This window comes from Salvelinus namaycush, chromosome 11 (assembly GCF_016432855.1).
Source record: "Salvelinus namaycush isolate Seneca chromosome 11, SaNama_1.0, whole genome shotgun sequence".
NCBI classification, from domain to species: domain Eukaryota; kingdom Metazoa; phylum Chordata; class Actinopteri; order Salmoniformes; family Salmonidae; genus Salvelinus; species Salvelinus namaycush.
Window position 1 is genome coordinate 31,943,025 of NC_052317.1, and position 14,365 is coordinate 31,957,389.

The window sequence follows — 14,365 nt, forward strand, 5'->3', positions numbered from 1 at the left end:
TCACCATTACCCATAGAGCAGTGCAATTATACAGAGCAGTCGACATCCCATCCACGTACACCAACTGATACAGCAGTACCTGCACACTATACAACATTCCATCGGCTATACTGCTTACATTCCCTGTCAAACATCCCATCCTATACCACTTATACTGCAGTGCACTGTGGGCTACATCTCAAACCACACAAGGTTTAGCTCCCTGTCTAATAGTGTTGAGGCACAGTAGCCTAACATTGTCTTCAACAACTGAACTGCGATATACCATCAGACACATTGTGAAGTACATTTGCGTTATGAATTCAGCTCCAGTTCCTATACATCTGCTAAACGCGTAGTCTCACAATGGTGATGTTCATCCTCCTGCTGTCACGCTCACACCCTCCCCCTTTTTCTCTGCGTCTCTCCATTCCTCTCTAACTTTATACACTACAGCTACACTCCTTTTGGACTGTACACACCTACTCTCTCCATTCCTCTCCTCTCTCATTTTAGACAGTTTTTCACTCATTTCTATCACCATCCTTGTCTTTACAGTTGAAGTCAGAAGTTGACATACAGTTGAAGTCGTATGTTTACATACACTTAGGTTGGAGTCATTAAAACTCGTTTTTCAACCACTCCACAAATTTCTTGATAACAAACTATAGTTTAGGCAAGTCGGTGAGGACATCTACTTTGTGCATGACACAAGTCATTTTTCCAACAATTGTTTACAGACAGATTATTTCACTTATAATTCACTGTATCGCAATTCCAGTGAGTCAGAAGTTTACATACACTAAGTTGACTGTGCCTTTAAACAGCTACGAAAATTCCAGAAAATGTTGTCAGGGCGTTAGAAGCGTCTGATAGGCTAATTGACATAATTTAAGTCAATTGGAGGTGTACCTGTGGATGTATTTCAAGGGCTACCTTCAAACTCAGTGCCTCTTTGCTTGACATCATGGGAAAATCAAATTAAATCAGCCAAGACCTCAGAAAAAATATTGTAGACCTCCACAAGTCTGGTTTATCCTTGGAATTTCCAAACGCCTGAAGGTACCACGTTCATCAGTACAAACAATAGTACGCAAGTATAAACACCATGGGACCACGCAGCCGTCATACCACTCAGGAAGGAGACGCGTTCTGTCTCCTAGTGATGAACGTACTTGGGTGCGAAAGGTGCAAATCAATCCCAGAACAACAGCAAAGGACCTTGTGAAGATGCTGGAGGAAACAGATACAAAAGTCTACATCCACAGTAAAACGAGTCCTATATCGACATAACCTGAAAGGCCGCTCAGTAAGGAAGAAGCCACTGCTCCAAAACCGCCATAAAAAAGCAAGACTACAATTTGCAACTGCACTTTGTACTTTTGGAGAAATGTCCTCTGGTCTGATGAAACAAAAATATAACTATTTGGCCATAATGACCATCGTTATGTTTGGAGGAAAAAGGGGGAGGCTTGCCAGCTGAAGAACACCATCCCAACCGTGAAGCTTGGGGGTGGCAGCATCATGTTGTTGGTGTGCTTTGCTGCAGGAGGGACTGGTGCACTTCACAAAATAGATGGCATCATGAGGCAGTAAAATCATGTGGATATATTGAAGCAACATCTCAAGACATCAGTCAGGAAGTTAAAGCTTGGTCGCAAATGGGTCTTCCAAACGGACAATGACCCCAAGCATACTTACAAAGTTGTGGCAAAATGGCTTAAGGACAACAAAGTCAAGGTATTGGAGTGGCCATCACAAAGCCCTGACCTCAATCCTATAGAAAATATGTGAGCAGAACTGAAAAAGCGTGTGTGAGCAAGGACGCCTAAAAACCGGACTCAGTTACACCAGCTCTGTCAGGAGGAATGGGCCAAAATTCACCCAACTTATTGTGGGAAGCTTGTGGAAGGCTACCCGAAACGTTTGATCGAAGTTAAACAATTTAAAGGCAATGCTACCAAATACTAATTGAGTGTATGTAAACTTCTGACCCACTGGGAATGTGATGAAAGAAATAAAAGCTGAAATAAATCATTCTCTCTACTATTATTCTGACATTTCACATTCTTAAAATAAAGTGGTGATCCTAACTGACCTAAGACAGGGAATTTTTACTCGGATTAAATGTCAGGAATTGTGAAAAAATGAGTTTAAATGTATTTGGCTAAGGTGTATGTAAACTTCCGACTTCAACTGTATATGCTAAAAAAGGGGAGTCTACAAGGGGCCATAGGAACTCTGTCACATCATTGTAGATCACAGCAATCACTTTGGTGTTTGACAGATCCTAATTCCCTGTCCTTTTTTCTCTCTCTCTCATTTATTTTTTTAAGTAGCCTTAAATAAAATATATGATTTTATTTAACCATGGGGAAAAGAGATGCACTGTAAATACCACAATGCATGTTTGGTTGAATAGAAGCCTTGGTGTTGGGGCAGGACTGTGCTCTGCTGTAGTATGAGGGATGATATACAAGCTGTTTTGCATCATTAGATTGGCTCTGTCTGGAATGGAGTTGACCTTCCCCTGTCATTACGCTCTCTCTAAGTGTCTATCCCTCTCCTCCTCATCACCCTTTTCTCTCTCTCTCTCTACCTCTCTCTCTGTTTATCTCTCTCTCTATTCACTATCACGATCTCTCTTGCACCCTTTCAGAGACACTCCTCCTCTCTTCCCCCTCTCCTCAGTGATTAAGTCACAGCTGTAGTGAGAAGCTGATTGTCTCAGGTTTTAAATTCCCCTTTTGGCTTTCACCTGTCTAACAAGAAATAGGATGGAATTAATTTATTTTTTCCTCAATTCCACCAGGAAATGAGAACACACACACACACAGGCACACACACACACACACACACACACACACACAAATACACACACAAGGTGTTAGAGGGGCCACTCTCTTTGAGGTAAAAAAAAATTAAGCCTGAGGGAAATTAACGTGCACACACACACACAGACAAATAGACACACAGACAAACACTCACACACACTTGCGCGCACGCACACACACACACACACGCAATTTCATACACACAGGGTGAATAGGACTCGTCTCTTTCAGGTGAAATCCCTTAAGGTAAAATGTTTCTTTCCCCAGAATTCCTCTTATCATCAATCTATAGCTGGTGTGTTGGTAAAGTGAGAACGTGATGTTTTTGCAAATGACCACTCTTTCACCTCACCCACCATTTAGTTACTAATCAGTCATTAGTCATTTACAAAGAAATTGCATCAGATAGGAACTCTGTAATTTCCTGTCACATCATTGTCGATCACAGCAATCACTTTGGTGTTTGACAGATCCTAATTCCCTGTCCTGTTTTCTATCTCTCTCTCAGACCATTTCATCAGTGATAGGCTTTTGTGTTTAGTCACGACCTTGGCTTTCTTGTGTTTTAGAACTATAGCTTCAGTGTAACATCAGAGTTTTTTGGGGTTATCTATGTTTCTCTGTCTCTCTGACTTTCTCTCTGTATCACTCTCTCACTCTCTTTCTCTTTCTGTGTTTCTATCTCTATCTCTGTATCCCTTTCTCTCTCTGTATCTCTCTCTGTGTATATATCTCTATCTCCGTATCCCTTTATCTCGCTGTATCTCTCTCTGTGTATATATATCTCTCTTTCTGTATCTCTCTTTCTCTCTCTCTGTGTATCTCTGTCTCTGTATCTCTATCTCTTTGTTTCTCTATCCCTCTATATCTCTGTCTCTCTCTTTATCTCTCTCTGTATCTCTCTCTCTCTGTATCTCTATCCCTCTGTATCTCTCTTTCTCGCTCTCTCTGTATCTCTATCTCTCTGTATCTCTATCTCTGTATCTCTATCTCTGTCTCTGTATCTCTCTCTATTTATCTGTATCTCTCTATCTCTCTGTATCTCTCTATCCCTCTGTATCTCTCTATCTCTCTGTATCTCTCTTTCTCACTCTCTGTCTTCCTAATTCTAAATAACCTCCGCTCTCACTAGCTAATTGGACTGCAGCACAAACAATCGCTTGCCTGAATAAGTGACTTAATCACGACACACACACACAGACACACACACACAGACACACACACATGCACACACACTAACACCTGCAAACACACACACGAGTTAATGGCCTGTAAGTCGTTTTATAAAAACATTTTTATCCCTTTTTCTCACCAATTTTGTGTTGTCCAATTGGTAGTTACAGTCTTGTCTCATCGCTGCAACTCCCGTACGGACTCGGGAGAGGCGAAGGTCGAGAGCTGTGCGTCCACCGAAACACAACCCAACCAAGCCTCACTGCTTCTTGACACAATGCCCAATTAACCCAGAAGCCAGCCGCACTAACGTGTCAGAGGAAACACCGTACACCTGACGACCGTGTCAGCGTGCAGTGCGCCCGGCCCACCACCCGCTAGTGTGCGATGGGACAAGGACTTCCCTGCCAGCCAAACCCTACCCTAACCCGGACGACGCTGGGCCAATTGTGCGTCACCCCATGGGTCTACCGGTCGCAGCCGGATGCGACAGAGGCTGGACTCGAACCCAGAAAATCCCCTCTAAAATGGCGCCGGAAGAAATGGCCGCAGTTTCACGGGTGCCTAACCAATTGTGTTATTATGTGTTTTTCTTGCGTTATTTGTAATTTATTTTGTACATAATGTTTCTGCCACCGTATCTTACGACAGAAAATAGCTTCTGGATATCAGGATAGCGATCACTCACCTCGGACTAGACAAAGATTTTTTCTTCAACAAGCAGGATTCACAGGATGTACTTCAGACATCCGACAAGGCTGAAATCCCTGTCATTGGCAAGAGAAAGAGACGCAGGTACAGAGGACACAGGGTGGGGTGCCTGGTAAGGATCCGCCAACGGCGAGTGGGAAATCTGCCTTTACCGTCAGTATTACTTGCCAATGTACAATCATTGGACAATAAATTAGACTAGGTACAATCACGAATATCCTACCAACCAGACATCAAAAACTATAACATCTTATGTTTCACCGAATCGTGGCTGAATGACGACATGGATATTCAGCTTGCGGGACATACGCTGCACCGGCTAGATAGAACAGCACACTCCGGTAAGACGAGAGGGGGCGGTCTGTGCATGTTTGTAAACAACAGCTGGTGCACGAAATCTAAGGAAGCCTCTAGATTTTGTTAGCCTGAAGTAGAGAAGGTCATGATAAGCTGTAGACTACACTATTTGCTAAGAGAGTTTTCATCTATATTTTTTGTGGCTGTTTATTTACCACCACAGAAGGATGCTGGCACTAAGACCACACTCAGTCAGCTGTATAAGGAAATAAGCTAACAGGAAACTGCTCACCCAGAGGTGGCACTCCTAGTGGCCAGGGACTTTAATGCAGGGAAACTTAAATCCGTTTAACCAAATTTCTATCAGCATGTTAAATGCGCAACCAGAGGGGGAAAAAATTATAGATCTCCTATACTCCACACACAGAGACGCATACAAAGCTCTCTCTCGCCCTCCATTAGGCAAATCTGACCACAATTCTATCCTCCTGATTCCTGCTTACAAGCAAAGATTTAAGCAGGAAGCACCAGTGACTCTGTCCATAAATAAGTGGTCAGATAAAGCAGATGCTAAGCTACAGGACTGTTTTGCCAGCACAGACTGGAATATCTTCCGGGATTCTTCCAATGGCATTGAGGAGTACACCACATCAGTCATTGGCTTTATCAATAAGTGCATTGAGGACGTCATCCCCACAGTGACTGTACATACCTCAACCAGAAGCCATGGATTACAGGCAACATTCGCACTGAGCTAAAGGGTAAGTTCTGCTATGCCCTCCCAAGAACACTAAGGTAACCTGCCTAAAAGACCACAGACCTGTAGCACTCACATCCGTAGCCATGAAGTGCTTTGAAAGGCTGGTCATGGCTCACATTAACACCATTATCCCAGAAACCCTAGACCCACTCTAATTTACATACCGCCCAAACAGATCCACAGATGATGCATCTCTATTGCACTCCACACTGCCCTTTCCCACCTGGACAAAAGGAACACCTCCGTGAGAATGCTATTCATTGACTACAGCTCAGCGTTCAACAACATAGTGCCCTCAAAGCTCATCACTAAGCTAAAGATCCTTGGACCCTCTGCAACTGGATCCTGGACTTCCTGACGGGCCGCCCCCAGGTGATGAGGTAGGTAGCAACACATCTGCCACGCTAATCCTCAACACTGGAGCACCTCAGGGGTGCGTGCTCAGTCTCCTCTTGTACTCCCTGTTCACCCACGACTGTGTGGCCAGGCACAATTCCAACACCATCATTAAGTTTGCAGACAACACAACAGTGGTAGGCCTGATCACCAGCAACGACGAGACAGCCTATAGAGAGGAGGTCAGAGACCTGGCCGGGTGGTGCCAGAATAACAACATATCCCTCAACGTAACCAAGACTAAGGAGATGATTGTGGACTACAGGAAAAGGAGGACCGAGCACTACAGAGGGTAGTGCAGTCAATACAGAGGGTAGTGCGTCCGGCTCAGTCCATCACTGGGGCTAAGCTGCCTGCCATCCAGGACTTCTGTACCAGGCGGTGTCAGCGGAAGGCCCACTTTCTAATTTTCTCTCTCTACTTTTCTCTCTCTCCTTTATCACTCTCTCCTTTATCACTCTCTACTTTATCACTCTCTACTTTATCACTCTCTCCTTTTCTCTCTCCTTTATCACTCTACTTTATCACTCTCTACTTTTCTCTCTCTCCTTTATCACTCTCTACTTTTCTCTCTCTCCTTTATCACTCTCTACTTCTCTCTATCTCCTTTATCACTCTACTTTATCACTCTCTACTTTATCACTCTACTTTTCTCTCTCTCCTTTATCACTCTACTTTATCACTCTCTACTTTTCTCTCTCTCCTTTATCACTCTCTACTTTTCTCTCTCTCCTTTATCACTCTACTTTATCACTCTCTACTTCTCTCTCCTTTATCACTCTACTTTATCACTCTCTACTTTTCTCTCTCTCCTTTATCACTCTCTACTTTTCTCTCTCTCCTTTATCACTCTCTACTTCTCTCTCTCCTTTATCACTCTCTACTTTGAACTCTCTCCTTCATCCCTCTCTACTTTTATCTATCTTCTTCATCCCTCTCTCTCCTTTTCTCTCTCTGCCTGTCTCTCTCTCTGTTTTCTCTCTCTCTCTGCCTATCTGTCTCTCTTTCTATTTGCCTGTCTCTCTCTCTCCCCACCCCTCCCTCTCTCTCTCTCTGATGCCCTGTGTTTAGTGATAATGGTTGTGGGTTGTGGGTAGCTCTGGTCATCATGTAAACCAATCCCTTCCTCATTTAGCCCCAACATTCTCCCTCGTGTTGCATTTCTGGTTAAAGGGAGCCGGGTTATTTTGCTCTTGAATAAGGAACACGACAGTACACAGGATAGCATCTCCAATAGGCGGTTTATTAACATGACAGAGGAGACGACATGGCTACATAGATCACTCCATCTGCACCCACTCAAAGGGTAGCAGAGATATACCACAGGCCATCATCCAATAAGGGCCTGCCAATTAAAATGGTTTCAACCAACAAGGAGGTATTGTGTGTTCATGCACTCAACACATGTATATGCATGTTGTGCATCATCTCCTGGACAACAGCTCATCCCCTGTAAACTCTTAACTCGTTTTGAGAACCTTATACAATGACTGAACCTTTTACAATGTTTTTGTTTCCCTTCAAAACAATAACAAATACACTGAGCACTGAGCATTTACAACATTTTGACCTTTCCTTTTACAGTGTTGGATTCAAACTTCTAACTTGAAGTTCAAACTTCTAACTTCTAATTCAAACTTGAAGTGTTACACTATTAGAACTGAGTGGATGGAAACATACTGAGTGAGACAGGGGAGTGCAGAAAGTTCCCATTCTGTAAGAACTTGTTATGGTTAAATCTCATTTATAAACTGGGTGGTTCGAGCCCTGAATGCTGATTGGCTGACAGCTGTGGTATATCAGACTGTATGCTATGGGTATGACAAAATAAATATCTTTACTACTCTAATTACGTTGGAAACCAGTTTATAATAGCAATAAGGCACCTCAGGGGTTTGTGGTATATGGCCAATATACCACGGCTAAGGACTGTGTCCAGGCACTCTGCGTTGTGTCGTGCTTAAGACCAGCTCTTAGCCGTGGTATGTTGTCCATATACCATCCCTCCTCGGGCCTTATTGCTTAAGTATCCTATGGAGAGGAGAAGGGCAATGGTCTGGTTTCAGTCACTGATAAGGTTGTATAGCTGTGGATTAGGGAGGAGTGATGAATGTGGGCCAAGGTCAGGTCAGATGAAGAGAGAAAAACAGTCCTATGACATACACACATAGGAGGCAGGGCCATGACTACACCAATGAGAGGAACCACTTAAGTTCCTGCCTAGCAACAAATATGTATTGGCTGTCTGGATGTGCATGGAGATGACTCCGCCCAGTAAAGGGTATAAATATATGTACTTGTGTAAACATGTCTTTGTCTTTTCAGCTGTTTGATCCAGTGGGTGAATAAACTTGGTTTGAGCTTTTTCTAGTTGTCCGTTTTGAGTTTTTATCTCTGATTGTCAGAACCTAATAACAGGCAACAAGATTCTCCAAAACAAGCTGTTACACCTTTTCTTGTTTACAACTGTTTTTCACAATCAGTTTGTTTTCAAGAGTCTTTTTCCAGTATTCTTTTTACAAGTCGAGCCTCTGAGATGGGTGTGTGCTACGGACAGGATGTGGTCTCAGAGCAACATTCTGAGGCAGTGGCATCTGAACTGCTTCAGCAGCATGATCAGCTGTACTCTGAAGCACATCGAGCCCCAACATTCTCCCTCGGCTGCCCACCGACCAGTGGAGTCTGCCCAGTGACTGGTGGATTTACGGTAAAAGAACCACGGCTTGGCCTCTGAACCCACCAATCACGTGACTGCTTTAGGCACCGGAGGGGAAAAAGTGATGTCACGGTTTAGAAATAGAATGTAAGGAACAGTGCCGTTTCAGATGAGGGAGGACGACTTATTTTTCTTGAGCATGGCCTTATTTCTATTACAGCATATTGGATGACTGTCATTCATATTCCATTCACCCAGCTCAATGTAACAGCAATTGGTTTAGGCTATTACATGATACTAAAATGTTTCCCTGTACCCATCATGAGGTTGCTACAACCTAGCCTGTGAATGACAGTTCACAACGTAGGTGCACACAGGTCAAGAGACAAATTTGATGTGACAGACAGTGACACGTGGACAGACAGTGACATTCAATGTCACCTAGCACACTCTTGCCTGCATCTAGCTTATCTAGGATGTAATCTGGTCTGTTTATCCCCGTTTGGTTCCTGTTTCAGAAACGTTTTTCAACAGAACCGGCGGAATGAATACACCCCTGAACCACGCTTAAACACAGTTCACTGTTTCATAGCAACCACGTTATATTCCTTCTCGCATCTATGTTATATGCTCTCCTCCTTTCGCTTGTGGACTTCAATGCACAACACATCAGCTGTATGTGACCAGGCAAAAAAAACTTTCCAAGCCAAACCTTCATGTCATAAATGCTAACCACTACACACAGCCTACATCGTTGTCACCATATTGGCTAAAGAAACATCATAGTCAGCATAGCTAATAGAACTAATGCGTTAGTAAACCCACTACAATCATGCAGTAACGTTACAGTGTACAGTCAGTAAGCAGTTACACCGGCGGGCCCCGTGGCAATACATTTGTAAAACCAAAAGCTTACCTTCACTTGGAAGAGTTCCAGTGTTGCGTTGGATAGTAGCCAGCTAGCTAACATAGCATCCCTCTGTTTGAGCAGGGTGTTTCAGTAGGCTAAACTAGCTAGCTGCATTTGATAGCTATGTAAGTGAAACTGAAAGTGAAAAAAAATACAAACTCTCTCTCTATTTCTCTCTTGCTTCTCCTTCATTTAATAAGAAATTAACTTGTTCAAATCAAATCTGTTCAACTATTTTCTTTCTCTCTCTGAGTCAACTACTCACATTTTATGCACTGCAGTGCTAGCTAGCTGTAGGTTAGGCTTCCAGAACTATATACATTCTCTGATCCTCTGATTGTGTGGAAAACATCTCAGTTCATGCTGCAAGAGCTCTGATAGGTTGGAGGACGTCCTCTGGAAGTTGTCATAATTGCTGTGCAAGTCTGTGGAAGGTGTGTGAACCATGAGCCTCCTAAGTTTTGTATTGAAGTCAATGTACTCAGAGGACGGAAGCTATCTGTCCTCCGGCTACACCGTGATGCTAACCTACAGAGTGCTGTTGAGGCTACTGTAGACCTTCTTTGTAAAATAATGTGTTTAATCAATTATTTGGTGACGTGATTATATTTAGTATAGTTTAATCGAAAAAGGATAACATTTTAAATGTTTACATTTTTTAAATTAAATTCACTGAGGGATGGTTGTCCCCTTCCTCCTCTGGGAAGCCTCCACTGGTAAGGAATTACCCATGTGTGTCATTAAGAGTGGCGATCAGCTGTGTGACAGCTTAGCCGTGTCATCTTGGAGGAATGTTGAGGAGTTATGTTTCTATTCCCAGAAGTAGTAGCGTTTTACTTTATTTAACGGCTCAGCATAAAAACTATGTCCGATCACATAGGGCTCTGTTTTAACAAGCCTAGGGCGATTGCAGGAGAGCACTGGCATGAAAGTAACATTTTTAGTTTTTTTCCTAATTACTCAGAGATCACTAGAGGCACCCCAAGGGGATGTCCGCTCACTGTTTTGCTGCTGCCAACTTGATCTTTTAATAAAGCTTTAGTGATGAAGATTTATTTCAAAGCTCACGAGTCGAACCCTTTGTCTTGACTATTTGGCCGGAACTACATACGAGGACACTAAGATTAGGACCTTTGTAATCTGTTATAATTTAAATATATATATATAGTAGCATGATCAAGGGTGTGGGGTTTCCACGTCACCAAGTACAATAACAAAACAGGCACCAGTAGCACAAATAGAATGCAAAAGGGGAATTTTATTAGGGATTTTCATACACGGGGAAAGAAGGGGGAATTCACCAATCACCTCACAGTCCACAAGCCGTTCTCTTTGTCCGTTCCGTTTTCCAGGGGTAAGCCTCACACAGGTCCACAGCCAATCCGGTCCGGTACACAAGGGGGTTAGTCCGACAGTCCAGGTCACAACGTGTAATCTCACAGATGTTATGCTCTCTTCTCCCACTATTCATAACACTCTTGGTTCTCTTCTACTCTGCCCCTTTGTGCAGGCTGCTTCCTCCTTTATCCCCAAGCACTCCCTGGCTTAACAACGCACAGCCTCTCCTCGTTGGGGCAGGAAGTACAAATAAGGCTTGGAGGTGGAGCCAGCTACCTGCAAGATATCTCTCCTCAATTACCACTCCCCTCACCCCTCCCTGCCGTCTGCCACAATATACAGTTGAAGTCAGAAGTTTACATACACTTAGGTTGGAGTCATTAAAACTTGTTTTTCAACCACTCCGCAAATGTCTTGTTAACAAACTATAGTTTTGGCAAGTCGGTTAGGACATCTACTTTGTGCATGACACAAGTAATTTTTCCAAAAATTGTTTACAGACAGATTATTTCACTTATAATTCACTGTATCACAATTCCAGTGGGTCAGAAGTTTACATACACTAAGTTGACTGTGCCTTTAAACAGCTTGGAAAATTCCAGAATATGATGTCATGGCTTTAGAAGCTTCTGATAAGCTAATTTACATTATTTGAGTCAATTGGAGGTGTACATGTGGATGTATTTCAAGGCCTACCTTCAAACTCAGTGCCTCTTTGCTTGACATCATGAGAAAATCATCAGAAAAAAAATTGTAGACCTCCACAAGTCTGGTTCATCCTTGGGACCAATTTCAAAACGCCTGAATGTACCACGTTCATCAGTACAAACAATAGTACGCAAGTATAAACACCATGGGACCACGCAGCCGTCATACTGCTCAGGAAGGAGACACATTCTGTCTCCTAGAGATGAATGTACATTGGTGCGAGAAGTGCAAATCAATCCCAGAACAACAGCAAAGGACCTTGTGAAGATGCTGGAGGAAGTATCTATATCCACAGTAATACGAGTCCTATATCGACATAACCTGAAAGGCCGCTCAGCAAGGAAGAAGCCACTGCTCCAAAACTGCCATAAAAAAGCCAGACTACGGTTTGCAACTGCACATGGGGACAAAGATCGTACTTTTTGAGAAATGTCCTCTGGTCTGATGAAACAAAAATAGAACTGTTTGGCCATAATGACCATCGTTATGTTTGGAGGAGAAAGGGGGAGGCTTGCAAGCCGAAGAACACCATCCCAACCGTGAAATATGGGGGTGGCAGCATCATGTTGTGGGGGTGCTTTGCTGCAGGAGGGACTGGTGCACTTCACAAAATAGATGGCATCATGAGGCAGGAAAAGTATGTGGATATATCGAAGCAACATCTCAAGACATCAGTCAGGAAGATAAAGCTTGGTCGCAAATGGGTCTTCCAAATGGACAATGACCCCAAGCATACTTCCAAAGTTGTGGCAAAATGGCGTAAGGACAACAAAGTCAAGGTATTGGAGTGGCCATCACAAAGCCCTGACCTCAATCCTATAGAAATTCACCCAACTTATTGTGGGAAGCTTGTGGAAGGCTACCTGAAACATTTGACCCAAGTTAAACAATTTAAAGGCAATGCTACCAAATACCAATTGAGTGTATGTAAACTTCTGACCCACTGGGAATGTGATGAAAGAAATAAAAGCTGAAATAATTTATACTCTCTTCTATTATTCTGACATTTCACATTCTTAAAATAAAGTGGTGATCCTAACTGACCTAAAACAGGGAATTTTTACTCTGATTAAATGTCAGGAATTGTGAAAAACTGAGATTAAATGTATTTGACTAAGGTGTATTTAAACTTCCGACTTCAACTGTATATATATGTTGTATTGTACTTAGGGCTGTTGCGGTGACCGTATTACCGCCACACTGGTGGTCACGAGTTATGAAAGCAGTCAAATTCCACGTGACCGTTTAGTCATGGTAATTAGGCTTCTCTAAGCTCTGATGCTGCTGATGGTCATTAGTAGCATACCAAACTTGCTAACTGCCTGGTACTCAGTACTCTATTGTCCCTCTAATCACTCTGACATCAATGCAAATTTAATCGAAAATCGAATCAAACACTTCATGAGATCCCATGAGCTCATGTTGCAGAACATTTCTATAGACTATGGAATTACATGAGAAAACAGAGTGATGGCCTCTACTAAAAAGAGGAGGTTCCCATCAGCTTTCTATAGGCTAGGCCTACTATATGTATTTCTCAACGTTCCTAATATTACACATTGCTTATATTTACCTATAGACTACCTGGCTGGCATGATAATGAACCATGGGGAAACCGTCCTCCATTCGCTATTAAAGTGCATAGACAACATGTTTTCTTCCCCTGCTCTTGTTTCGAGACAGGTGCATGATAATGGTGCATTCTAAATCAAAACACATGTATTATTTAGTAAATGTAAAGACAAGACTAAATCAAGAATAATGTGATGGGTGACAATATCAGCCCGGAGGGCAAGGGCAGATTAGTCACTCATCGCCTGGTCCTCACAAGGCAACCTGATATTTTGCCTCGAAATCTCAGTTTCCTTCTCCAGCGAATCATGGGGATCGGGGCCTGGTCGGATGTCAACAGTGAATCCCTCGCGTCCAACTCATTGAAGAAAAACTCTTCGTCCAGTTCGAGGTGAGCAATCCCAGCTCTGATGTTTAGACGCTCTTTTCGGTCATAGAAGACGGTACTCCCACAATATTAGGTTGTAAGAGCTGTTTGAAAAGACAGTCTGAAATGTCAGCCTGTTTTGGTGGGATGAAGTTTTGGCCTTTATTGGGTCAAAACCCTACCGTACATGAACATTCCACCCTCAGAAATCATGTACCACTGTGCTCATGTGTACCAGGCTGTAAAAAACAACAGAAGTTTGACAGCGTTTAAGAGGACAGCGCCAGATCCCCCTCGTCGTCAACAGAGCACAAAGCCCCCTGAAAGCCCAATGTCTGAAGAGGTTCCCCACCAGTCTGTAGTAAAACAAACTCCACCTTCCGTCTGGCTGCCATTAACCCTTTGCCCACCACATCCACAGACCCCTGTCCTTGTATACAGTTCTCTCTGGTCATCCAGATGGCCATCTTGCCTACTCTTGACAGAAGTTTAGCAGGACTACCAAGTCCCTGTGTCTGTATCTGTACTTCAGAAGCTTGTACAGTGACCGCCACCGGCCTTTTGGGGAAGTGCCTGGACCAAACTATTTGGCCCACCTCATTGACCCTTTCCAGAGAAAGCGTGTTGTGTACATCACCTTCTTCCCAACTGCCTTTGAACTCCC